The sequence below is a fragment of the Sphaerodactylus townsendi genome, linkage group LG03 (assembly GCF_021028975.2).
Source record: "Sphaerodactylus townsendi isolate TG3544 linkage group LG03, MPM_Stown_v2.3, whole genome shotgun sequence".
Taxonomy (NCBI): Eukaryota; Metazoa; Chordata; class Lepidosauria; order Squamata; family Sphaerodactylidae; genus Sphaerodactylus; species Sphaerodactylus townsendi.
Window position 1 is genome coordinate 140,045,225 of NC_059427.1, and position 25,782 is coordinate 140,071,006.

General features: G+C 46.2%; 1 protein-coding gene across 3 annotated transcripts in view; it reads left to right on the top strand.

The window, feature by feature from the left end:
- The first annotated feature begins 10,346 nt into the window (after window positions 1-10,346).
- The window catches only part of BAZ2A (bromodomain adjacent to zinc finger domain 2A), a 72,779-nt gene continuing 57,343 nt past the window's right edge, over window positions 10,347-25,782 (top strand). For 2 of the 3 annotated variants that reach the window (XM_048487852.1, XM_048487857.1), the window contains exon 1: window positions 10,347-10,644. The gene's annotated coding sequence lies outside the window, so the exon portion shown is untranslated. Of the gene's footprint in view, window positions 10,645-17,373; window positions 17,600-25,782 lie in introns of those variants that run through there. The other variant, XM_048487856.1, reaches the window with a different exon arrangement.

A 25,782-nucleotide genomic window follows, 5' to 3' on the forward strand; every position in this document is an offset into this window, starting at 1 on the left:
ACCAAGTTTCCATATGTGGGATACTCTGTTTTTGGAGAATTTCATAATTTTGGATTTTTCAAAATTAATTGAGAGTGTGTTTTGTTGGCAATACTGTTTGAAGGCTTGTAGGTATTTGGTTAAACCGATTCTTGTAAGGGAGAGAATGGCGGCATCATCAGCATATAAAAGAAGTGGAGTTGGGCGATTCCCAAGTATTGGAGGGTGGCCACTGACTGTGTCGATGGTATGGGGCAAATCGCTTAAGAAGAGGTTAAATAGATGAGGTGCTAGTACGCAACCTTGTTTGACGCCTTTCATGATGGAGATTTTTGCTGATAGGTTGCCAGTTGCGTTAAGCTTTATTTGGCAGGATGTATTGGAATACAGTTTTTGTATCAGGAATAGCAGTCTAGGATCTATTTCCAAATGGATCAATTTCTCCCATAGCAGGGTCCTTGATATGCCATCAAAGGCACCTTTGAGATCTAGAAAGGCCACAAAAAGTTCTCTTCTATCACCCGCTGTATACTTTTTGGCTAGGAAGCCCAAGATTATGCAGTGGTCAGTTGTAAATTGACCTTTTCTAAACCCAGTCTGTTCAGGGCCAAGGATATGTCTTGCAGCCATCCAATCTAATAGTTTAGACTCCAGGTGGTGAGCATATAGTTTGCCAATAATTGATAGGAGGCTAATTGGGCGGTAGTTCTCTGGTGGAAAAGGGTCACCTTTCTCTCCCTGCAATTTAATCTTGACTATATTGCAGAACAAGACTTTAATTTTATCAAGAATCTTGACTCCTTCTGGAAACCAAAATGACAACCCTGCTACAATTATCACTTCTTTTCTATAACATTTTTAGCCTGCTTTTCTTCCAAGGAACTCAGAGGGGTCTATGGTTCCGCCCTCCTCCATGCTATACTCCAAAAAACTTTGTGTGGAGGTTAGACTGAGAAAAAGAGGGCATGGCCAAGGTAACATATTTTAGCAAGAATTGGAGCTCAAATTAGGTAGTAGTTAGTTTTGTAGGCTTAGTGTAGGTGTTTTGATTTTTGTAGCCTTTAGTAGTTAGTTGCCCTTAGACGATCTATTGTGGATCCCATAGGGCAGGGGTAGGGAACCTGCGGCTCTCCAGATGTTCAGGAACTACAATTCCCATCAGCCTCTGTCAGCATGGCCAATTGGCCATGCTGGTAGGGGCTGATGGGAATTGTAGTTCCTGAACATCTGGAGAGCCGCAGGTTCCCTACCCCTGCCATAGGGCATAGTATTGTTTTTTTGCTTGAGCTAGTAGGTGAGTTAACGGGGATAGGTTAGGAGGGGTGGTTGCCTATTATGTTATATTACTATGTGATATTATCACGTTTAAGATGCTATCATTGTGCTGTTATATTATGATGTTATTCTATTATGTTATGAAATGTTATGCTGTTATGTCATGACTAGTGATGTTCTTGTTTTTTGATATTTGGGATTTATGTTTATTGATGCTGCTGTTTTGCTATTTGTTGTTTTGATATTTGCTGTTTGATATCTGATTAGTGTTTTGATGTTATTTACTTGTTGTTCGCTGCCCTGAGCACTATGGGGGAGGGCGGGGTATAAATCAAATACATGAAATGAAATCTAAACACTACACAAGTCTGGTTTCTCTTCTCTGAGCCAGGGGTGGAGCAGTATAAAAACAGTTCTGGAGCATCTTCAGCCATAACTTAACCTGGATGGGTTGCATAGACTTAGATCCACCTTTGCGCTTCAAGGATAATGAGGGTATTGTCTGGATTTCCTTTAAAAAAACATGTTTATTTGTTTTGAACTTTGGCACAGCTTTCCCTGCCAATGCAGTAGAACAGTCCTGGGTTGCAAAATGGCTTTGGCTCCGATGCATCTCCAATAATACATCAAATGTTTTCGACGCTTGCCTTGCAGCAATTCAGTTTGTATTTTTACAACTGCCCCTGCTGTCAAATTTTACCTCCTCCGGGGCTTGTATCCATTTTGGCGCAAACTGGCAGTTTCAATCATTATTAGTATACGATGTTACATGCTCACCAAGCAACTAATTGCCCAGCCCTAGAGAGTTGTAGATTACCCCAAGATCAGCCTCTGACACAGATGGTTCCCTTGAAAGAAGGGAGGGCAGAGGAGATGGTTATAACCCCCACACCTTTCCCTTCCCAGCATTTAAGGAACAGAATTGCATGAATCATGTTTAGGAAGGGCATAATCTAGGTTTTATTTAAAATAGATTGTTGTTGTTAGATCAAGCGGGGCTCAGGGCAGCTTACATCACAAAATTCAACAATAATCAATAAAATACAGGAGACACAGTACAATTTTAAAGTCCCAGTAAGGTCCCAGTAAAAATGATCTAACAACACCTAGAAACCAAAGAGAACTATTCCAAGCAGGTCTACTCAGAATCCTAGTCAAATCTATTCAGCAGGGTTTACTCCTAGGAAAAGCATGCTTCAGATTTCATGAATGGCTCCAAAAGTAGTTTTTAGGAGCAGGGCTCAGAACTAAACTAAGTGAAACAGTCATTTTTTAAAAGGAGACTGTACAGTCTGAGCAACTACAGTCGATGAGTCTTTACTTGTGAGGAATCACATCCTGCTGCCCCCCATACATAATTTAAGGGGGTGAAGCAGTGCAGGCAGCAACATTTCACTGGCCAGGTCTGCTTCAGCCTTCAGAAAGACACATGCAACACCAAATGGCAATTGTCCATCCATTAAATGCAGCCTCCTCTGGGGTGGAACACAGAAGACAGAAGAGCACTATAACCAGTGGCATGCAACCTTTGTTACTGTTGTTACAAAGATTTAAAAATCTGAAGAACTGGGTTCTAGTTGATGAAAATGTCATACTGGAATACAATCTTGCTCTTTTTTTAAAGTGCCACAAGACTTACATTTACGTTTTCTGCAGCCAACTAACTCTGCTACCCCTCTGACTTAGTGCAATTATTATTTCTTTTTGTTTCAGCATGGAGAATCATTATTTCTCTTTCCCTATCATGAGCCCTCTTTTCTTTGTCAAAAGAAGAACTCAAGGCAGCTGACAACACTCAAGGATGAAAAGATTTGGTTGATTGCAGATGCCCACAGAAGGAGTGCCTCAATTTCTTCTACCCCCTCTGTCACCTCCATGTTGGCTGAGGGACTGTGTTTGGGAAAGGCAATACAAACCACGGTTGGTTCCAATAGGTCTACGTGTAACCCCCATGTTCAGAGTGGGTTGACCCAGAAAGGGGTGGAGACTCAAAGCAGCAGGAGGCTGCAGAGCTCATGTAGTTTGGAGGAGACAAGGCTACCAGACTCGGACCTTGATTTGTATAAGCCCTTAACACCTTGTTAAGGGTTTTTGTGGTTGTAATGGGTGAGAGTTCTCCTGGAAACCTTCATCATGTTGAATCCTGTTCATCAAGTCCTTGGAGTTTTCAGGAGCCAACCCACTTGCAAAGAAGAATTGGACTTGGCAATATCAGTAGACTGTAAATATAAGGACTTGAAAATGCAACTTAACAGGACTGTAATGTGTTAAATGTTAAATGCTAAAAGTGTTATTTGTTAAGAAAGGAAACCATTTTGTTTTAAATTTAGTTTCTTTGCAACTCCTTCCAAGTACTGCCCCACAGAACTCACAAGCTGAGGTTACATACGCATGGGACCTCATAGGCTGAATGAGAACATTTGTCACTTGAGACAGTGGCATAACCTAAGGAGTTATAATTGACAGAGAAAAATACTGGGAATCTGGCCCTCTGCTGTTATTGGCTACCAGAACAATCACTCTTACTTTATTTATTTATTTATTATTTATTATTAGTCTTCTGGGCTCAGGGCAGCTTACAGTGAAGAATTCATAACATAATGGTATAAAGTATAAAACCCCTACTACTATCCTTGAAACTGAGGGTAAATCAAACAACCTAACATATCCTATTGATATGGACAGATAGTTTATGATGTTTTAAGCCATTGTATTTAATCATACAAGTTATATTATACTGGGCACCAAGCACTTCAGAAGCTTACTTTAGTTGGAAGAAACGAAACTCATGGGGCAGCCTGACACTGAGCTTTGATTTGGGAAAACAGGGCCCCACCAAGGAGATAAGGAATTAGCAGAAGCTCACAAATACAGATAAAGGTAAAATAGAAACCAGTAGTTGTTATAGAAACCTTTTACGCAAGGTGTTTTTGACTTAAGTTTCACCAAATATGGGAATGGGCAGGGTGTGAAAAGCAAGGTGGGCTTTGGGGAGGAGTGGAGATTCAAATGGCAATGTGTACATATTCCAAATCTAGCCAATGATCAGAAGACAACGAGGGATGTTTGTAAGAGGGTATAAATTATGTTACACAAGCAACAGCCCCTTGAACCTCCTCCCTGTTGCTAACAGAGGAGAGTTCCCTCTTCTGCGCAGAATTGAATGAAAACAATAAATCTCTGAACACTGAAGAAGCTTTTGGATGGTTATTTTTGTAACCGGTCAGAGCTTTTGCTCTGTGGACAGGGCCTTGCCCTGTGCCTATCACTATCCAACATATCCTATCAGTCATGGGTCTGGGGGAGGGGGGCTAGCAAGATGGAAAACCATTGCTGTTCTCAGCCATGGGCCTGGTGCAACAGCTCTCACTTTCAGGCCCTGCAAAACTGTGCTAAATTGCACAGGGCCCTAGTCTCACTTGGCAGACTTCTACCAGGCCAGAGTCAGGGCTGAAAAAGCCCTGATCCTGGCTGAGGACAGCTGGACTGTTTTAGGGCCAGGGACCACCAGCAAATTGTTATCTGATGAGTGCAATGCTCTCTAGGAAACATATGGGGAGAGGTGGTCTTGCAGGTACAAAGGTCCCAGACTGTTAAGGGGTTTTGAAGGTTTTTTATTTTATTTATTTATTTGTTTATTATATTTTAATTTATATCCTGCCCTTCCCAATAGGGCTCAGGGCAGCAACAACACAGAAACCAATACAAAGTAAAAATCCACAGAACATAATTAAAAACAACCATAGATGGCAACAATCCCCCTGCCCCCCATGCACCCATGGAAGATCAGTGATAGCACTGGTCAGGCCGGCTGGCTAGATGGAAATGCCTGGTGGAACAGCTCCTCCTTGCAGGCCCTGCGGAACTCATTCAAGTCCCGCAGGGCCTTGATGTCACTAAGGAGCTTGTTCCACCAGGTAGGGGTGGCCTTTGTGGAAGCCAGCCGGACCTCCTTCAGGCCAGAGATCTCCAGTAAGTTTCCCTCCGATGAGCGGAGGGATCTAAGGGGACAATACGGGGAGAGCCGGTCCCTTAGGTATGCAGGTCCAAGACCACCCACAGCCTTAAAGGTTAATACCAAAACCTTGATCCTAATCCGGTACTCCACCTGAAGCCAGGGTAGCTGATGGAGAACTGGCTGGTTGTGAGAACTCAGACAGCTGCATTTTGCAACAGATGGAGTCACTGGCGTAATGCCCATTGGGCAAGGTGGGCAGCTGCCCAGGGCATCACCTTGTGGGGGGCATCAAAATGCTGGGTTCGTTTTTGGGTATTTTAGTGGTTTTCCATTTTTGGCCTGCAGGGGGCGCAGTTTTAGGCTAGTGGCACCAAATTCTCGTGTATGCTTGGGGCCATGTCCTTCACCCACCCCCCCCAAGTTTGGTGAGGTTTGGTTCAGGGAGTCCAAAGTTATGGACTCCCAAAGGGGGTGCCCCTATCTCCCATTGTTTCCAATGGGAGCTAATAGGAGATGGGAGCTACAGTTTTGAGGGTCCATAACTTTGACTCCCCCTAAACCAAACTTCACCAAGCAGAGAATTATCATTGATGGGGCAGTCTTCTGATGGGCCCCTAAGAAGTTTAGAGACTGTTAGCAGCTTCAGAAATGTGCCCCCCACAGCCTGCAACCCCCATTGACAGCAATGCAGAAAACTCAATGCAGAACAAAGATTCTTGGGCAAATTTCTAGGATGTTCCTGCAGGGGGGTGCATTTTTGGATGTATCGGCACCAAAATTTCAGGGTATCATCTAGAGATTATGGCACCCCCCAATTTTAGTGCAGTTTGGTTCAGGGGGGCCAAAGTTATGGACCCTCAAAACTGTAGCCCTCATCTCCTATTAGCTCCCATTGGAAACAATGGGGGATGGGGCACCCCCTTTGGGAGTCCATAACTTTGGACTCCTTGAACCACACCTCACCAAACTTGGGGAGTAGCATAAGGACAGTCTCCTGATGATAGGCTGAAATTGTGGTGCTGATATGTCTAAAAATGCACCTCCAGCAGGCACCAATGTCCTGGTGCAAAACAAAATTGGTCATGGTGGAGTGGCCGCCCATGCGGGGGGGGGGGGGATCCAACTCAGGTTTTGCCCAGGGCTACAGTTTGCCCAGGGCTGCCTCGTTACGCCCCTGGATGGAGTTTCCAAAGCAGTCTCAAGGGCCGCCCTGCATAGAGCGAGCTCCAGAGGCCTGGTCTGGAGGTGATTGTTGCATGGATCACTGTCAGTAGGTTGGGTTGGGATAGGTAGGATGCTAGCTGCTTCACTTGGAGAAGATAGTAAAATGCCTGGTGTGCCACATTTGAGACCTGGAGCTCCATAGAAAAAAAGGCATTTTGGATCACTCCCGAACTCTTGGCAACTAGCGTAGATATTGATTGCACACCATCAAGAGTTGGGAGCTGGCAACCAATGGCATAACTAAGGTAGGGCAAGCTGGGGCTTGGGCCTTAGGTGCTGCATGAGGGGAAGCGCCAGGCAGTGCAGAGACACCCCCCCCCCACAAGCCCTGTCACCCATTATTGAGCTGTACCCCTGCCTCGAACTCCACGTAGAGTTTGGGCCTGGTGCACAGTTCGAGGCTGGGCCCAGGTCCAACTTTAAACTGCAGGTTTCGAAGGTAGAGCCTGGAGTTTAAAGCTATACCTGACCAAGTTCAGCCTTGAATGGAGTGCCCCTCCAACTCCACATGGAGCTAGGGAGGGTTGAGGGGGGCATAGCTGAACGCTTCCCTATGTACCATATTTAAGAGATACGCCCCTGCTGGCAACTCCTATTAGCTCCTCCCCAGCCTGGTCACAAGACCTCCATCTTTGATGGACTGAGCTTCAGCCAGCTGTGCTGTAGCCATTTCATCATAACCTCCAATACAGCCAGGATAGTATCCGGCTGATCTCCCATCAACAGATACAGCTGGGTGTTATTAGGGCACTAGTAACAACCCAACCAGATTATATTTCATCTTACTATATTGCTTACTATATTCCAGCAATTTCAAACTGCAGCATGTATCCTCCAGATCCATAGCTCTACTCTCATCAGGGGCTTTCCAGTTTTTCTCTCCCTCTTCCGGAGATTGGGCTAACAAATGATGGTTATTTATCTCAGTATAAGGACAGAAACTCTGCCAGGGGATGTGAGTCCCTAACTAATCCACCTTGCCACTGAGGTATCTTGGCACATGGGCTACAAATAATCAACATTCCCTGCAGGCCATTCCTGTGACAGCAGCATATTAGCTTTCCTCAGTATAACCGGTCAACAGTCAGGATCGATTTACGATAAATGCTGCATATAAATGCTGTATTCTAATTCTTTGACAACTGGCCCAGAAGAAAACAATACACCTTTAGACAGGGCCTGTTTGTTATGTTTTTAACTTTTCTACATACTGGGTCAAGGCACCAAACAAATCACAATTTAAGAGACAGAATCCATCAAAACAAAACTATGTGTCACCCCCTTCTTTCTAAAATATAGATTCACTCTATAATCCTTGAAAGGCTCTAGCAAACACAAAGGTCTTGCAGTGCCTCTTCGAAATCCCGAGACATGGCAACCACGCTTGCTCCCCCAGGGACCCTATTCCACAGAGTGGGAGGTACGGACTCTAGTTGATGCCAGGTAGGCTACCCTAAGCCAGGGTTGGGGGACAGTAGGAGGATGCAACTGGTGCAGGGGGACATATGGGAAAAGATGGTCCTGTAGATACTTCTGATTGAGAAGGCTGCTTGACTTAGGCCCCTTCCGCACATGCGGTATAATGCACATTCAATCCACTTTCACAATTGTTTGAAAGTGGATTTTGCTATTCTGCACAGTAAAATCCAGCTTCAAAGTGAATTGAAAATTGATTGAAAGTGCATTATTTTGCATGCACGGAAGGGCCCTTAGCCATTTGCACTGACTCATGAAATGGTTATTCTGCTGAAGTAAGTTTCGGGGGGGGGGGGGGGGGCCTTGAATTTCTATCTCCTTCCCTGTTCTTCCATGCCAGCCCATGATTGGAGATGTTCTCTTGATTCTAGACATCTTGTTTTAACAGTTTGTACCTGTAGTGCCAGCTGTACCCTTTAATTTGTGACTTCAGTTCTGATATTTTGCTTTGCTATCATATTTCCAGCCCAGCGGTTTTCTCCTCCTGCTGCTGTTGATAGCCTCCTTTGGTCTGGGGGCTGCAACCCTAATTAGTGGTCTTGGCTCCAGGGTTGGCAGCCCCAGAGTACTGATCCAGTGAAGATTTCCTTTCCCTCTTCTGATCCTTTCAAGGGTACTTGTAATTCAACTGTATGTCATGGTAGGGGTCCCTAGAGACAGAGAAAAATGAACAGGACCCAGATAAGTGATCTGGTGTGCTGTAAATTCAAAGCCTAATATGAGGATTTACAGTGGATAATTTCTTTTTGGAGGGAAGGCAGCATGGTATATAGCCTGATTTCATCAGCTCTCAGAAGCTAAGTGGGGGTCAGTCCTTGGAAGGAAGACTGCCAAGGAAGGCTCTGCAGAGGAAAGCAATGGCAAACCACCTCTGCTTCTCACTTGCCTTGAAAGTCCCTTGCTGAGGTCACCATAAGTCAGCTATGACTTGATGGCACTTTACACACACAACTTTTTTTGTTAGTGGCACTGGTCGCAAGAAACAGCTTACTAAGGCCACCTATAGCCCATTAATCAAATCCTTTATGCCAGAAGTTCCCATGCTGGGGTAGAGAGACCTGGAGGGCCACAGAATTACTGCAAGGGGTTTGTGAATTTGTACGCACACCAACCATTGTTATTTTGATCTTTTTCTCATCATGTTATGTTCTCAAACAACCGATAATTACTACCAATGAAATCATTCGGATCACTACTTTTGTGGGGGGAGGTTTCAACTAAATTGTTTGATGTTAAAAAGAGGTCCTCATACATGCAAAGGTTCAGAACGATGGCTTTATGGAATGTGATGATTCTGTGAGGGTTTGTGCAATTCTGCTGTAGGCTGTAAAGACTGCCATCACATTGTGGGCCAGCCCCACTTATTATATTCCATGCAATGGTGCTGTCAGAAACAGACTTTGGGGCAGAAATCCAGAATGGTGGCAGCCAAAGGCAGGGTCATCAGAGCACAAGTGCAGATAATCTGGTTGGGCCATGTGTGTTTTATCTGTGGAGATGGGGTGGAACAAGACCAGCTGGCTGAATGTCCATTCTATGCTTTGTATTGGAAGTCAATGTAACCTAAAGCTGCTTCCCTGCCCCTGTTGCTACCTGACCTGCAGAAAAATATCCCCTCCCATATTATTTACCATGTGATGTCCTGTGGAATTAGGCCGCCCAAGGGCTTTTGCCATGGAAGTATATAACATGGAAGAGCACATTTTTCTCCAGGCCGGTTGGCATCCCTACCCCTGGTTGCCTAATGGTATCATTGCCTAATGGTATCACTTCATCCAAGGTTAAACTTTTCCCATCCTGCTAAGGTGTCTAAATATCCCCTCCCGTGTTATTTACCAGGTGATATCCTGTGGAATTAGGAAGCCCAAGTTGCTATGGAAGTATATAACATGGAAGAGCACATTTTTCTCCAGGCCGGTTGGCACCCCTACCGTTGGTCTCACATTGCCCAACGGTATCACTTAATCCAGGGTTCAGCTTTCCCATCCTGCTAAGGCGTTTAAATGCCTGAACCCACCATCACAAATTGTGCAACTGAGAACGGTCCCTAAGGTTCGATTTTATCATGTTTACGCCTCGCTGCTTGCTTCTCATCCCCAAGAAAATGCGCACAGGGAATTGCAGCTTTCCTTTCGCGGAGATCTCGGGGGCGTGGTGGCGGAGGCGACCTTGCGACGGAATCCTATCCGATGCGCCCTGGCGGGGGCGGCTGCTGCTGCTGCTTCCCAGCGCCCTCGCGGTGGCTCGAGCGCCCGGGGATGCTCCAGCCCTGCAGCAACCGCGTGACCTGAAAGTCTGCTCGGAGCAAGTTCCTTACCGAGGCGCGTCTCGCCCCCTCCCTCGGCCGGATGGAGCGCCCCCGGCTCCCAGTTTCGTAAGGCCTCGGGGGAGGGAGGGCTGGGCAAGGACCCCCCGTCCGCCTTTCCCTTGCAGCCTTCCGGAGGGCTCCCTTTCGCCTGCAAATGGCTCCCTGCACCTTTAAATAATTAATCGCCGCCGTCTTCGCCTCTGCCTTCCGCATGGGGCTGGGGAGGAGACAGCCGCAGCCGCCGCCTGAGCCCAGTGACATCAGCGCCAGGGCTTCGGCAGCCACCTGCTCCCAGCAGCCGGAGACGCAGGGGAAGAGAGATCCTGCCCGCTGGGATCCCCCCGCTCCATCTTTCGCCCTCGCCTCCTCCTTCCAGCCCAGATTTCCTCTCCAGGCCGTCCTCGGAAGAAGCCGCTCCAGCCAGGTAAGGGGTGCAGAGTGCGAGATGAAGGATCACATGGGTGGGGAGCCCCAGAGGATCCCAGCTTGCTGCTGATCGTATCCGATCCAGGCGGAGCCTGGGACTCCTGGCTTCACCATCAGGAGGAGATTTTTCCCCCCCTTCTCTCCTCGCAGCAACTGCTGCACAGAGTCTCCTGGGTCCCAAAGCCTGAAATATTCTGGGCGGCTTCTAACTTCCATGATGCTAAACTCAGGAGAGTGGCGCTCTTGCCAGTGTAAACGTGGGTGGGCACTGCCTCCTCCCATTTTAGAGAAGCGGAGTTCACGTTGGTGGGAAATCGAAGTGGGTTAAAGTCTTAAAGGAGGTATCAGGGAACTCCAGGTTTCTTAGGATCCTGTTTCTAGCATCTGGATCAGGGATTTTTACCCACAAATTCACTGCTACCCACCAAGTATGCAATATTATCATCGAATGCTTCCCAAGCCACAAGCTAGGACGTAAAAATAACACTCCAGACAAGTCAATTTTATTTATGTAGGTATAGTTATGTTGGGGATGTCAATTGGTATACTGTGGCCCGATCTCATCTGATCTTGAAAGCGAAGAAGGGAGACCACCAAGGACGACTTTGTATAGAAAAGCAGTTCCAAACCACTTCTGCTTCTCATTTGCCCTTTGCTGGTGTGGGCGTAAGTTTGCTGTGACTTGACACACTTGAGATACACATAGTTGTATTTATACAATACACAGATATCAGGCATACTTTTAATGAGTCTCTTTTGCCATTGGCCATTTGTCAGATCTTTAAATTTAGGCGGTATGGCCTCCATTGCCCTGACTTGGATAGCCCAGCTAGCCTGCCTGATCTCATCAGAACTCAAGAGTGAAACAGGGTTGGCCCTGAATAGTATTTAGATCAGAGACTACCAAGGAATAACATGGTCTCTCCGTAAAGTCAAACAGTGGCAAACCACCTCTGAACATCTTTTACCTTGAAAACCCTACAGGGCTGCCATATATCAACTGTGACTTGACAGCAAAAAAATGGCCCCCATTAAGAGCCACTAGTCTAGACAGACATTGTGATCTATGACATGTGGATAATTCTGCTGAAAGATCTCTATGCCAAGAAGAAGAGTTTGGATGTATACCCCCCACTTTTCTCTCCTGTAAGGAGACTGAAGGTGGCTTACAAACTCCTTTCCCTTCCTCTCCCCACAACAGACACCTAGTGAGGAAGGTGGGGCTGAGAGAGCTCCAAAGAACTGTGACTAGCCCAAGGTCACCCAGCAGGAATGTAGGAGTGCGGAAACACATCTGGTTCACCAGATAAGCCTCTGCCACTCAGGTGGAGGAGTGGGGAATCAAACTGGGTTCTCCAGGGTAGAATCCACCTGCTCTTAACTGCTACACCACGCTGGAGAGCATTCTTTTGATATATCACAGGTTCCTTCTGTTCAGTAGAAATCTGTTCCAGATTGTTATCCTCCATGATAGACACAGGATCAAGCTGCCTCATGTGTAGGAGTCAGGTGTAGGATCTGATTTTTGGAGAAGGGGAGATGTGGGTATGAGCGGTGAGGCGAATCCCAAGTTGGCTATGGACTCACCTCAGTTTGGGGAAATGTGTGAAATGCTGTGAGCCTGCACTTGCAGTTCTGTTGCTATACATTGCAGCCTCAGTTCCTCTTTGTAAACAGAGACAACCCTGGAGTACCTCCATGCAGTGGATGAATGAGCCTCCTGGATCCCAGATTTTGGAAGTCTGGGCAGGATGGAGGTGGGGAAAATGCAGCTTACAAACAGAAAATGCTGCCTTCTGCTTCCATGGGCGCTCTGTGCAAAATGAGAGCGGGGTTTCTGTTGAAGCTGTTGTTGCTTTTCCCTTTAATGGAGGCAGGTGAGCATTGCCTCCTTGAGCTGCAGTTATAACATTCTCCTGTTTTAAGATGTGTTTTGGGCTCCGTGAGATCTTGTGCATACTTTCCCTTTTCCTGAACTTGTGTAGGTTGTGTACACACATTCACACGGTCGTAATAGATGTTTGTTGGATTTAGCCGGTTACACCGGTGAGCACGATCTTTCTGGAGCAGAGCCATGGGTTTGCCAAGGTCACAGGTTTCCTATGAGTAGAACTGGATCATGTGCTCCCCCACCTGTACGGCTCTTTATGATCAAGGTGAGCTGCTGAGCAGCAGATTTCTAGAATTTCCCATTTCCTCATTACTTACCAATACGATTTTTAACAGCAGCTCACAAGCCATTTCCTTTGCGTTGTACACAAAAGGCTCCTTGTCTGTATTTCAGTATGTAAATAGAGCTGTGTGTGCTCCACAGGAGCAGTCAAAATCTGCGCCAATTTTGTGATCTGTATGAATGATACACATAATTCTTCCTATTTTGCATATTCATGTATCTAAACGTTTTTTTTAGCTCATCTTTCCCACCATGTCTGGCTTTCAAAGCAGCTTCAGAAACCATAAGGAATTATACAGGAAAATAGCATTCTTAAGCTGGTAGACAGATGTTTCAGTGCCATTTTTACTGTACATCTTGATATTTTGTGTAAATGATTTGGTTTTGCTTATCATGGAGAGGAGCAAGAAGCTGTGTAGGACACTGGAGCTGCTGGAATTGTTTAAATCCATCCCCTCTGGCTTCAGAGAAACTAGCAGTTAAAAACGTTCCACCAGCATGGCATAGTGGTTAAGAGCATCTGGACTCTTATCTGGAGAACTGGGTTTGATTCCCCACTCCTCCACATGAGCAGCAGACTCTAATCTGGTGAACCAGGTTTGTTTCTGCACTCCTACACATGAAGCTTGCTGGGTGACCTTGGGCTAGTCACAGTTCTCCCAGAATTTTCTCAGGCCTACCAACCTCACAAGGTGTCTGTGTGTGGGGAGAGGAAGGGAAGAAGTTTGTAAAATATGTTGAGAGTCCTTACAGTTGAGACAAGCAGGGTATAAATCCAGACTCTTCTTTAAAAGAGCAAAACAGAAGCAAAATCCTCAGGAAGCTGAATTATTTTACCAATACAAAAACATTACTCTTGCTTTGTGACTCTGATTGAACTGAAGCATTCACACAAGGCTACTTATAAACAGGAAAAAATGAAGCATATTAAACTTTTGCATTAAACATTTATGTGGTGCAGTCAATTATTGTACATGTTTAGACAGGAATTTGGTGTCATCCACTGAAACAGATGAGCAGTAGTTTCAAGATAGACCAAAAGCGACACTTATTCACACAATACGTAATTAACTTGTGGGACTCACTTTTACAGGATGAAGTGGTAGCCACAGAAGCTTAAGTGCCTTTTGGGGGGGGGCCGAGGGGGGATAAGATGTGTTTATGGAAGATGTCTATGAATGGATATTAGCCTCAATGGATATATGGGACCTCTATGTTCAGAAGTTGTTGCTCAGGTGCAAATAGCAGGTTGCTCAGGTGCAAATAGCTTGTTAAGTTCATGCTCTGTTTGTGAGCTTCCCAAAGATTATCTAGCTGGCCAAGGCTGGAAGCAGGATGCTGACTGAGATGGACTTTTGAACTGATAGCAGGGCTCTTCTCACTTTGGACTCTCTGCATCAGTGTTCTCCATCTGTAAAACGAATAAATGTTAGGGTTGGGGGTCACCACAACATGAGGAACTGTATTAAAGGGTTGCGGCATTAGGAAGGTTACAGAAACCACTGTACTAGGGAATTGTACAAAACTAGATGGATGCACTCTAGGGAGCTGCTGGGAGCCTAACTTTGTTGGAAAAGGGCAGGATATAAATCAAATGAACTGTGGGATAATGCCCCGACAACTATTCATTATTACTAATGCGGGAAAGCTTGAATCATCTACCATCTTGTGCCTCATTTGGAGAGGGGGAAAAGGAAAAACTACTCCTGCACCCCTTCCAAGATATTAACAGGGCAATGCTAAACAAGAGTTGAAGTCAAGCAGGGAGTGTGAGTGGCCCATGGTCCCTCAGCAGGCTTCCATGGCAGGGTGGGGATTTGAACCCGTCTCCAAGACTCAATGTAATACCTTAACCATGACACCAGACTCAATGCTGCCAGAGTCTTCAAAGGAAAAAAAAGAGATTTTGTCCTAACAAGAGATGATTAAAACAGAGGTTAAAAAAGTGATAATCCTGCTTTAATAAAAAAAAAGTACTTGTAAGGATTTTAATTCGGGCCATTATGAATACAGTAAAATGGAGCTTAGAGGTGCTTTAAATGTCCCAAATTACATTTTTGTGGGCTTCATGGTTCCAATCCACGAAAATGTATGCAAGAATATAATGTCAACTTTTAAAAAGATCCTCTAAAGTCTCCTGTTGATTTCTTTGCTGCAAAAGACGAATGGTGCAATCCTAAACATAAATTACTCCAGTGAGTACACTGATTTCCCTGTCTAAGGAACTCTGCATAGGATTGCGTGTTCATTTATGATGAGTAGAATTAAAAAAAAAAAAAACCACCCTGGCCGTTTGGGGTCACCTTTCTCCCCGCTGGGACTAATTCCCCAGTGCCGCCCCCCTCCCTTCAAATTGCTCCGGCGCTTCTCTGTCCTTGCGTGTGACTCAACCAGGCAGGCGGAGACGAGGATTGCCCTGACTGAGCGCCTTGGGGGCGGGTGCGCGCGCGGGTGCCCGCCCGCCCGCCGCCGCTACTTAACTGGATGGAAAGGGAAGTGTTTAGCTCTGGCAGCTGGGCGGGCGGGGGGGGGGAGGAGGGAGGAGGGGCGCCTTTGCAAAAGTCAAACCATCTGGCTCGCCTTGCCTCCCTCCCGCTCCCCCCACCCCTTGCAACAGACTCCGTGCGACGCGCGCAGGCTGTAATGGCCTCTGGGATTGTTTGTTTGTGTGATGTGTGGGTGGCTGCGTGGCTGCCTTGCATGGATTTCGGGAGCGAGTTCAACACACACCAGTGGGGAAGGGGGGGGGGGCGTTTCCAGGCTGATCTGGATCCGTCCGCCCGAGCTCTTTTTTAGCAACCACCCACCAGCCCCCTCCACCGTCCAACCCCCCCTCCCCGTGTTTTGTTTGTTTCTCTGGCCGCCCGCAGGACATGGAAAGGAGTCCGCCTTGCAAGCCTATTTATTCCCCCGTGAGGCTGCAGCTGGTTCCCAGCCGCCGCCCTCGGCTCAACGTTCCTTTCCCCTCTCCTCCTCGACCCGCCCGTATCTCTGGAGCCTTCTACGGAGCTGGGAAATAAATGGCATCGCTGTCGTCCGTCCCTCGCAGAAGGACGTTTCGTTTGTCTGCAGCCGACTGCGGCGTGGGCAGCTGGCAAAGGAAGCGCCTGGCTGGCAGCAGAACAGCAGATCACGCCAACAGGGAGCTGCAAAACACTCCAGGATTACATCTCCAAAACGCTTATCTGGTTCTGTGTCTGCTTGAGAGACCTGAGCTTCATCTCAGCCGTGGTCCAGACCCACACTTGGCTATGACTGTGGATAATTTCAAAGTATACCATACTTTCCCATCTGTGAAATGGGCCTAATCAGTTGTCTTTTTGGTAGAGGGGTTTTGAGAATGGATGCCACCAGAAACTGTTGTCATCAGTCATAAGCTTTTGGACCGAGCAGGTAGCATTTCCTTTAAAAATGCTAACATCTGATCCCGGTCACCCTTGAGTTTTGGTTTAATTGTATTAAGAGGCAATATAGAGAAAGCCAGCATGGTGTAGTGATTAGACTGCCACACTAGGACCTGGAAGAACCAGGTTCAAATCCTTCCTTTGCCACGGAACTTGTTCTGGTGACCTTGGCTTAGTCACACACTCATTCTCACCAACCTCACAGTGTTGTTGTGAGGATAAAATGGAGAATTATGTAAGCCACCTTGTATGCCCGATAGGGAGAAAGGTGCAGAATAATCAAAGCAAATAAATAATAACAGAACATGTAGCACTTGAGTGTTTATCACATTTCACAAAGATCTGTTTTGTGTTTTGTCAAAAAATTGTATCCCACCATTCAGCCAAAAAAACCTCATGACAACTCACACTAAGATAATTTTAAGCAATACTAGGACAAGTCAATAAAATAAAAACAATACCCCTGCATTCCTTACAACAATCCTGTAAGGTTGGTCTGTATTACAGCCTCCAAACTGTAAATGTGGGAAAGAGGCCAGGTACTGGCATGGTAATGTATGGTGGCCACCTGAGGAGAGAACGTTGCCCTCTATGCCTTTATAAACAAGTCCTCCAGAGCTACTGGTTTAGCCACTGTGAAACAGAATGCTGCTCTGGTCTGGAGGAACCATGGGTCTGATCCTGCATTCTTAGACATGAGTTGAAATTTAAGGGGTGGATGTCTCTGTTCAGTTTTTTAGCCATTATATTGCACAATGTGCGTGTGTAAAGTGCTGTTAAGGTCAAGTTGCAGTTGTCTTACCGTGACCCCAGCAAGGGACTTTCAAGGCAACTGAAGCAGAGGTGGTTTGCTATTCGCCTTCATCTACAGAGTCTTCCTTCAAGGTGTTTCTTCCAAGGACTGACCCTAGCAGCCAAGATCTGACGAAATCGGCCAGCCGCCTTCCCTCCCGATTTGCACAATAACAAAACTGAATCCAGGTCACTGCTTCAAATTGCCCTGGCCACCCCCCCTCCCCCGCCTCCCAGGCTTCCTTTTCATCAGGCTGCCTGCTGCTAGCATGAGGTCAAGAAAGGACAGAGCAGGTCTTTTAAAAAAGACTTGCTTGTCTGCTCATTCAGTAGCTGAAGGAAACTTGTTGCATCTTGTCCAGTCACTAAAATGCTGGAAAACTGATGCTGCTCTCTCCACCCAGCCATGGTTTTTCACTGTGGTTTTGTTTATTGAGTCTTTTAACACTTGGCACATCTGCTGCTGTTCGGCAGATGGATATGTGAGGCACTCTAGTCTGGGAGCTGCTGAAGATTTCTGTGTATTCAGGAGAGTTGCGAAGGCTCTGTCTTGACTGTTTTGATTCCCAGTTCCAATGTGCGAGGTACGTCTGAACAGCTTTCACACAGAGGTTTCTGCATATTGAAATGTATGTATATATTTTAAAATATATTTGGAGCAGGACATCAATCCAAGGATGGCCAGTGAGGGAAGGGGATAGCCAGAGGTGGGATCCAACCAGTTCTCACCACTTCTCTAGAAGTGGTTACTAATTTTTTCTGAGTGCCGAGAAGGGGTTACTAAAGCAACTTCCCTGCCCAATAGTGACTGGAGGTGCTTGTGTGCGGCGGCGCCACTGTTTGAATCCCACCACCATCGGAACCTGTTATTGAAATTTTTGGATCCCACCACTGAGGATAGCTGAAAAAAGGTGGCGAAGAAAATGTTGACAGAGAGAAATTTTTCTCTCTTTCTCACAATACTAAAACCAGGGGGCATCCATTGAAAATGCTGGGGGGAAGAATTAGGACTAATAAAAGGAAACATTTCTTCACGCAACGCATGATTGGTTTTTGGAATATGCTGCCACAGGAGGTGGTGATGGCCACTAACCTGGATAGCTTTAAAAGGGGCTTGGATAGATTTCTGGAGGAGAAGTCGATCTATGGCTACCAATCTTGACCCTCCTTGATCTGAGATTGCAAATGCCTTAGCAGACCGGGTGCTCAGGAGCAGCAACAGCAGAAGGCCATTGCTTTCACATCCTGCATGTGAGCTCCCAAAGGCACCTGGCGGGCCACTGCAAGTAGTCCAATACATGAGGTTGCAGCTAGATAATCAAGGATCAAGATGGGAAATTGGTTCATGCATACTTGTATACTGCTTGATTTCCCTTTCCCTTCACTTGTTGCTTTCCCTTCCCTGAGTGAATCTGGATTTTATGGAGGGTAAAATCTTGATTTCTGTATCGCTCTAAGATTATTATGGCACTGGGATATTGATAACTCTATTTTATTGATTTTACTGTTATATTTTAACGTTATAAGCCTCCCGGAGACCATACCATGATGGACAACCTATAAATGAGATAAAATAAATAAATAAAATACATTTCTCATCACTTGGTTAGTTCTCACTTAATCAGAGCTGAATGTGTTTTTCAATTGCGCTGAAAAACATTTCTGAGGTGATTTGAAAGTTCTGCTTGCTGTATTTGAGTTAGGACGGCTCATTACAAGTTTCCATGGTAGAGTGGGGATTCAAACGTGACAGTCCCAGATCCTAATCCAACAACCACTACAGGCAAGGGACTCTCAAGAACTTGCAGTGAGGGACCTCACAAAGTTTCAATAGCCTTTTCCCTTTCCTTCCTTCCTTCCTTCCTTCCTTCCTTCCTTCCCTCCCTCCCTCCCACCAGCCAGCCCACCTTTATCTGCCCCCTGTATTCAGCTACTGCCTCCTGGGTAGCTTTTCCCTGAGAAGATGTTGCTGTTTCAGCCACAGGGCCAGCTGGCCCAGTTACACTGCGCCAGTTGCCAGGCCAGGCAAGGCCCACTTCTCAGTGAAGAGCATCAAGGACTCGCGGGTGGCACCTCACTTTCTCTTGTATTTCCCTTTATATATTTTCAAATAAACCTCCTTTTGGCAACTCCCATATTCTCACCCTCTTGTGCTTACTTTTCTTCTTCACACTCACCCGCCAACCTTTTATCTGCCCCTGTTCCCATTTCAGCTATTTTTATTTAGTTCAGCTATACCCCACATTTCTCCACTATGGAGACCCAAAATAGTTTACAGCATTATCCCCTGTAATGAAAGAGGTTAGGCCCAAGGGTGTAGTGAACTTCTGTGGCAGAATGGGGATTCGAACCTGGATCTTCCAGAACTTGGTCCAAAATTCTAAACACTATGCTACTCTCATGGGGTGGCTGCTGTTAAATAATACCAAGTGGTCAGGCCCAGATAACTCATGCAGGTCATGTGGTAGCAAGTCGCCTGATGACTCGTGCAGGGCCTGACACCTTGAGTCTTCCTTCAAAGGCTGAAACAGCTTTGGAAAGGGCCCTGCATAATCCCCCTGCCTTTTATTAACAGAAACCAGGGCTGAAAGGCTGTCAATACTGTTGTGGTTCCATATCAGTGGTCACTGAGGGCATTTGTTTCTTAAAGATACAGGAACTGCTATTGTCATTTTGATAGGATTTAACATCCCTAATGTATTTTTTTTCTTTCAGATTTCTCTACAAACCTGGGGCTTTTCTTTGGTTTGTAGAAAGAGCTGCTTTGCTCATGGCACCAGTCTCTGGATTTAAATATCTGCAGATGGAGTCATGTTGTGAATTAGATATATTAATGTTATCCTGCCTTTCTTCTCCCATCTAACTCAAGGTAGCATATGGAGATTTCTGTTTCCCTTCCAGATATTGACCAGATCCAGGTCTGCTTTCTTTCTCTAAGTGTTCTGTAGTATTGAAGGATTTTGAACCATGTACTAGGACGTGCACAATGAACACGCATGCCATTATACAGTCTTTTTTTCAAAACTCTGTTGTGCATCATGGCAAAAGGACTTGCGGTGGGGGGATCCTGAAGTCATGAGCATTAACTATTTTGCCCCATGCAGTAAACTTTCCCAATAGAAATAAAGTCAGTTTGATTGTCAATGATTTGGGCTAGCTAGTTCAAGGTATTTTCTCTTGGATGCATCTGGGGGAAGCAAGGGAGCAGGTGTCCCCAGTGAGGCAGTGGGGGTGGCAGCAGGGGATGAGGGGGGCTCAGTTGCCCAGAAGAGATGGCTTGTATTGCAGCACATTCACCCATTCCCCTGATTAGACTGCTGCTAGGCAGTGGGAAGGCTCAATTGCCCAGCTTGTTCTGCAGCATGTGCCCCCCCTCCCCAACTTCCCATGATTAGGATGCTGCTGGGGATGGGGGAGAGATGAGACCCTGGGCCTCAAATGCGAGCCCTAGCCCTTGGTAAGGCAGAATTTGCAGCTGCTATTGGGTGAGACTATGGTGAGCGAAGAGGAGGGGGAGCTAAAAGTTTCCGAGGAGATGTTAAAAAATGTCAAGGTCTATGCCGTGGGAGACATAGGCTCACAGGAAATCTTCCTGGCCCTCGCTAACCTCCCTCTTTCCCCCAGCTGAGGCATCCTCTGATCTTCCACCTGCAGAATCTTCCAATTCTTTGCCTTCCCACTCACCCCCTTTCAAGGACTGTGTGTTGACAGTAGCCCTGGTAAGCTTTGGACATGTGAGACTTTGGAGGGCAGAGTTTAATGTTTGTTCTAAACACTCATAGGAGCAGAGATGTATCTTAGGAAAATGTGGCCCAGTGCAAAATCTGAGCTCCCCCCCACCCCCCAATATGGGCAGCCACCCTCCCCCACCACGGCCAAACAACGTTTTTTGCACCAGGTCATCTCAAAATCACCATCACATTATAGAATATACCCCAACTCACAAATGTGAACACAGCAATGGTCCACTGAGAATGTGAAATTTTCCGTCCCCCCACCCATATGACTACATGGCCACAGCCTGGGGACATTTGATCCCATATGTCTCCCTAGGCGGTATGCCTCTGCACAGGGGGAAATGAGTTTTGGGGATTGGTGACTGTTAACAGTTTAGAATGCCTGATGTGCCCCTCTTTCCTGCCCTCTGCCTTGTGCTCTGCTGAGGGGCTGTAAACCCTGGAGCAGCCAAGGGTGGAGGGGAAGAGGACAGGTTCTTCTCTCCCCTCTACCCCGCTAAACTTTAAAAAGGCAGTTTTGTTATGATTGGCTTTGCCAAAGGCCCTGAGTAGACCTGCCATCTGATTGGTTTGGTCTTCCCCAGGGACCCTGACTTTACACCTTGGGAAAGTTGCAGTGCGGGTGGCGGGGGGGGGGGGGGGGGGCAGAACAAGGCTTGTTCATGTGTTTTAAGTGGCATCAAGTTGCATCAAGTTGCTTCTCGTTTACGATTCAACGACCTCCAAAATGTTAACAACCTAGCTCAGGTCATGCAAACTGAGGGCCATGGCTTCCTTTATTGACCCAATCCACCTCATGGTAGGTCTTCTTTTCCCTCAGTCTTCAGCTTTTCCTGGTTTTATTGTCTTTTCCACTAAGTCTTTTCATGTGACTAAAGTACAATAGCTTCAATTTAATCATTTTGGTTTCTAGCAGCAAAATTACTAGATAAAGCTTTTCTTGGGCTGTACTTTTATCAGGATGTGAAGGAGCATGAGGTGTGTTCCCATGTCAAAATGACAAGTGCTGTATTTTTAAAAAATGTCCGGGAAAATGATAGGCTGAAAACTGTTCTCCTTGGTTTGAGCTTTTATGTGTGAGAAGGGTTGAGGAAATATTCAGACATTATGCATAGCTAAAATAATATAAAAGTGTAATTATTCATGAACAGTTCCTAGAGGTCAACTTAATTTATTCTGTCATTTAAAAGAGTTGATTAAGCACGTATATATAAAGAAATAATATATATACAGTATATGGGGTTGTTATTTTGTACTTTTGCCCCCCTTCAAAAAATGTAGATATGGCACTATGTCCGTGGTGGCGAACCTTTGGCACTCCAGATGTTATGGACTACAATTCCCATCAGCCCCTGCCAGCATGGCCAATTGGGCATGCTGGCAGGGGCTGATGGGAATTGTCCATAACATCTGGAGTGCCAAAGGTTCACCACCGCTGCCTATGTCCTCACTTCTCTTATGGTGCTGCAGCTGGGTTTGAGCTGTGTGAGCTGAGCCAGTCAGTGGCAATGTAGGTCCAGGAGGCAACTGCCATTTCTTCCTACATTTCTCATGGCTGAGCATAAGCCAAGTCTCTATGGTACATCGGCATCTGCCCTCCTCAGTGTGCTGCCCCAGGCAGTTACTTGGGTAACTTGACTGAAAGACCTGCCTTAGCTATAAGCAGAATTACAGGCCCTCATGATCTGGGCCTAACTGATAGCTTATAGGTCACTGCTGAGATGTCAGTGCACCGCTGTTTGTTAGAAAACACAATGGTTGCCTGCCCTGTTTGTTAGAAAACACAATGGTTACCTGCCAATGGTTACCCATGTTAGAAAGGTTAGTCCTTGCAAAGAAGAGAGAGAGAGTTGACTCAGCAATGAGTATAATTCCCTCCTCCTGCACCAATTCCCATTTAAATTTGTCTCCAGTCTTTCAGAGGCCGTTTCCTCACGGACAAAAGGAGCCACCTTAGCTGGCGATCGTAGAATAAGCAACGCATCCGGCTAAAAGCGCTTCTCGGCACAGACAGGCGGAGCTGCGTGCGTCAGGAGCCCCGCAGAAATGTGACGGTTCGCACGGAAGCACTGCGGAAGCGGCGTCTCGCCACGCTCCATTGCAGCTGCGCACTCGCGAAGCAGCGCGATTGGCTGACGTGACTGCCCTGATGTCGTGCCCGTCCCCCATCTGTCATTGCCTCCCCTCCCAGCTACTGTCAGTCCCAGTTCATGTTACCTGTGAGACCAGAGTGTGTATGGGCAGCCACCATCTGCACAGGCGACATGGATCTGGGAAAGGTGCTTGACTATGCAGGGAAATCACCAGGGACAAACATGTGTGTGTGTGTGTGGGGGGGGGGGACGGTGACCAAGCTTGGCCTTTTGGCAGTCGCCATTGTTGAGAACGGCTCCGTGGCGGCGGTTTGCACGACTGCGGCGTCGGTGCATCACATGTGGAAAAAAAAAGAGCTCAAGCGGTTTTTTTGAATACGGGCGTCTTGGCGCCGCATTAAGCGTCTTAACCGCGAGCGGCAGCTGACTGCGCACCTCGGGCCGCTATCGTCGCAATAACGCTTCTCGCTTCTGGCACGCTTTCTTTTCCCGTTTCCACGACGTCATATTTCGCCCGTGCGGAAACGGCCAGAATCTCTTGTTGCTACCCTGCCTTGTGGCCATTTGCCTTTCCCCTCTCTTTTGTCCTATATTTCATGGGTGGTGTCCAAACCAGTGCTTCTAAATAGTCCAGTTTACCACTGACCCTGTATGATGCACAGTTGGTTCATAAGATGCATTCCAGCACATCACTGATATGGATGTTGCCCTGGGATCCAGAGGAACGTTCAGTGCTGGGCCAGGCTACACAGTTTTTGGATTTCAAGGAACAAGCAGGGCTTCTGAGAGCTACCATAGGCTCTTGGACAAAGATTCCACCTAACCCCCACCCCACCCCCTTGCCTTATTACCCTGATCCAAACCGTCTAATTTGGTAATTTTATATCTGTAGACACATACACATATGTACCAATATAGGACACCCTTCTATAGTTCACAAAACCTCACAGTAAATCTTTAGTAAGTAAATCAGTAACAAATCTATTTAAATTTACCCTTGTACCTTTACCAAACACAAAAGCAGGAGCAAATTGATTATGTAGTGATGCTGGATGAGAAGTTCTGAGATCGTTGGGACTGATTTTCTGAAAAGATTATATCATTTTTCATATAACATGAAGCTTAATGTCTACAGTAGCAAAGCAGTATTTACAAAGGGACATTAGATGTCCCAACAATGCAACAACTCATTGCCTGAACAGTGTTTAAAATATGATCTATATACTAAAAGAGAAATCAGCCAAATCTGAGGATAGTTAAATATAAAGACTGGAGAGGTGAACAGGCAAAACAGATCTTTTTGACCTTTTACCTAAAAAAAGGCCTCAGGATTGTAGAATCTAAAAAACGTGGAATCTAAAAACATGGAATCTAAAAAATATATACCAAAAACCATTGGAGGGGGTTTGAAAAAACCAAAATGATAAAAGGAATGCTTGTAGCTTTAACAAATGGATTTCCTCAGTGGCTGTTGCTAGGCAACCACAGCATTTCAGGCTTTTGTTTCTGTGAGTAAAAGGCAGAGGCTGGGGCAGGGCCCTTTCCAGGGCTCTGAGGGAAGACTCAGTGGGGCTAGGCCTGGGCCTGGCAGCAACCACTGGGTGACTTGATACTAACCAAATTGCATGGCTCAGCTTAGCCTGGCTGCTCGCTATCGTCTAACAATCCCCCTACAAAGTCCAGTGGAGCAGTTGTCAAGAGTTTTAGAGAAGGGTCTTGGTGACTCAGGTTCGAATCCGCATCTTGCTGTAGAAGCTCACTAGGCGTTTTTACGTTAGACAATGGGCAGTTTAAAATCTAATTAATTAATAAATAAATAAATAAATGATTGTTGTGCAGATAAAAAGGAAGAGAGGAAAATAATGTAATCTGCTTTAGTCCACACTGTGGAGAAAGGTGGAGTATAAATGAAGCAAATAAGTAATAAATATAATTAAACATGATAGGCAGATAAAAGGTAGGTTAGTGAATGACTGAGAATGAGACAAGAGAGAGGACAGGATATGGGGGTTGCCAGGAGAAATGAAAGATTAAATAAGGGAGGGAGGAGGATACAGGGGAAAGTCCTTAAGGGTTCCCTACCAAACAAGTGGGCTGGGCCAGTTTTCGTAGGTGGAAGCTGCTGCAGAAGAGGCAGAAAGCTTATGAGAGAGGGGCAGATAGCTTGGCTGTTAGGTGGAAAGGATATATGGTTGCCAACTCCACCTTAAGCAATTCATGGAGATTTGGGGGAGTGGAGATTGAGGAGTGTGGGGTTTAATGGGGGACAATCCACCATCCAAAACAGCCAGGATGGGCCAGGCTCACCCGATCGTGTCAAATCTCGGATTTAAGCAGGTTGGGCCTTAGTTAATATTCAGATTGGAGGCCACCAAGGAAGTCCAGATGCAGGCAGTGGAAAACTACCTGTGAATCTCTCTCATCTTGAAAATCCTACGGGGTCAGTCACCGTATGTGACTTGATGGCATTTTCCACCATCACCAATAAACTTTGCAGAAAATCCAGGCCCAGCATTCTGCTGTACTGGATCTCACAGAGTAGACCTACTGCTTGCTGTGCTCTACCTTCCCTGCACTCCTAGTGACTGCAATCTGGAACTGCATTAGAGATAAATCCAGATGCATTCTGAATGTATTATGGCACTGGCTTTGGGGGCTCTTCACTGTCTTGGGCCCCGTGAATTTTGTCCTGAGTCCTTCCCTTTTGGCAGCCCTGAGTACAAAGAACTTTGGATCCCTTCCTTCACCTTTTTGCCTTTTATCAGTAGAAAAGTAACACATGCCTTGTAAACTCTCTTTGTAAGGGCTGTGTCATGGCAGTGTTCTGTAAAAAAGAAAGAAAGAAAGTGTGGTCTATTACATACTGCTGTGATAGGATATTTTGAAGAGATTTGCATCTGAAGTGGAATTTGGGATTCCTGGATCCAGAGCTGATGG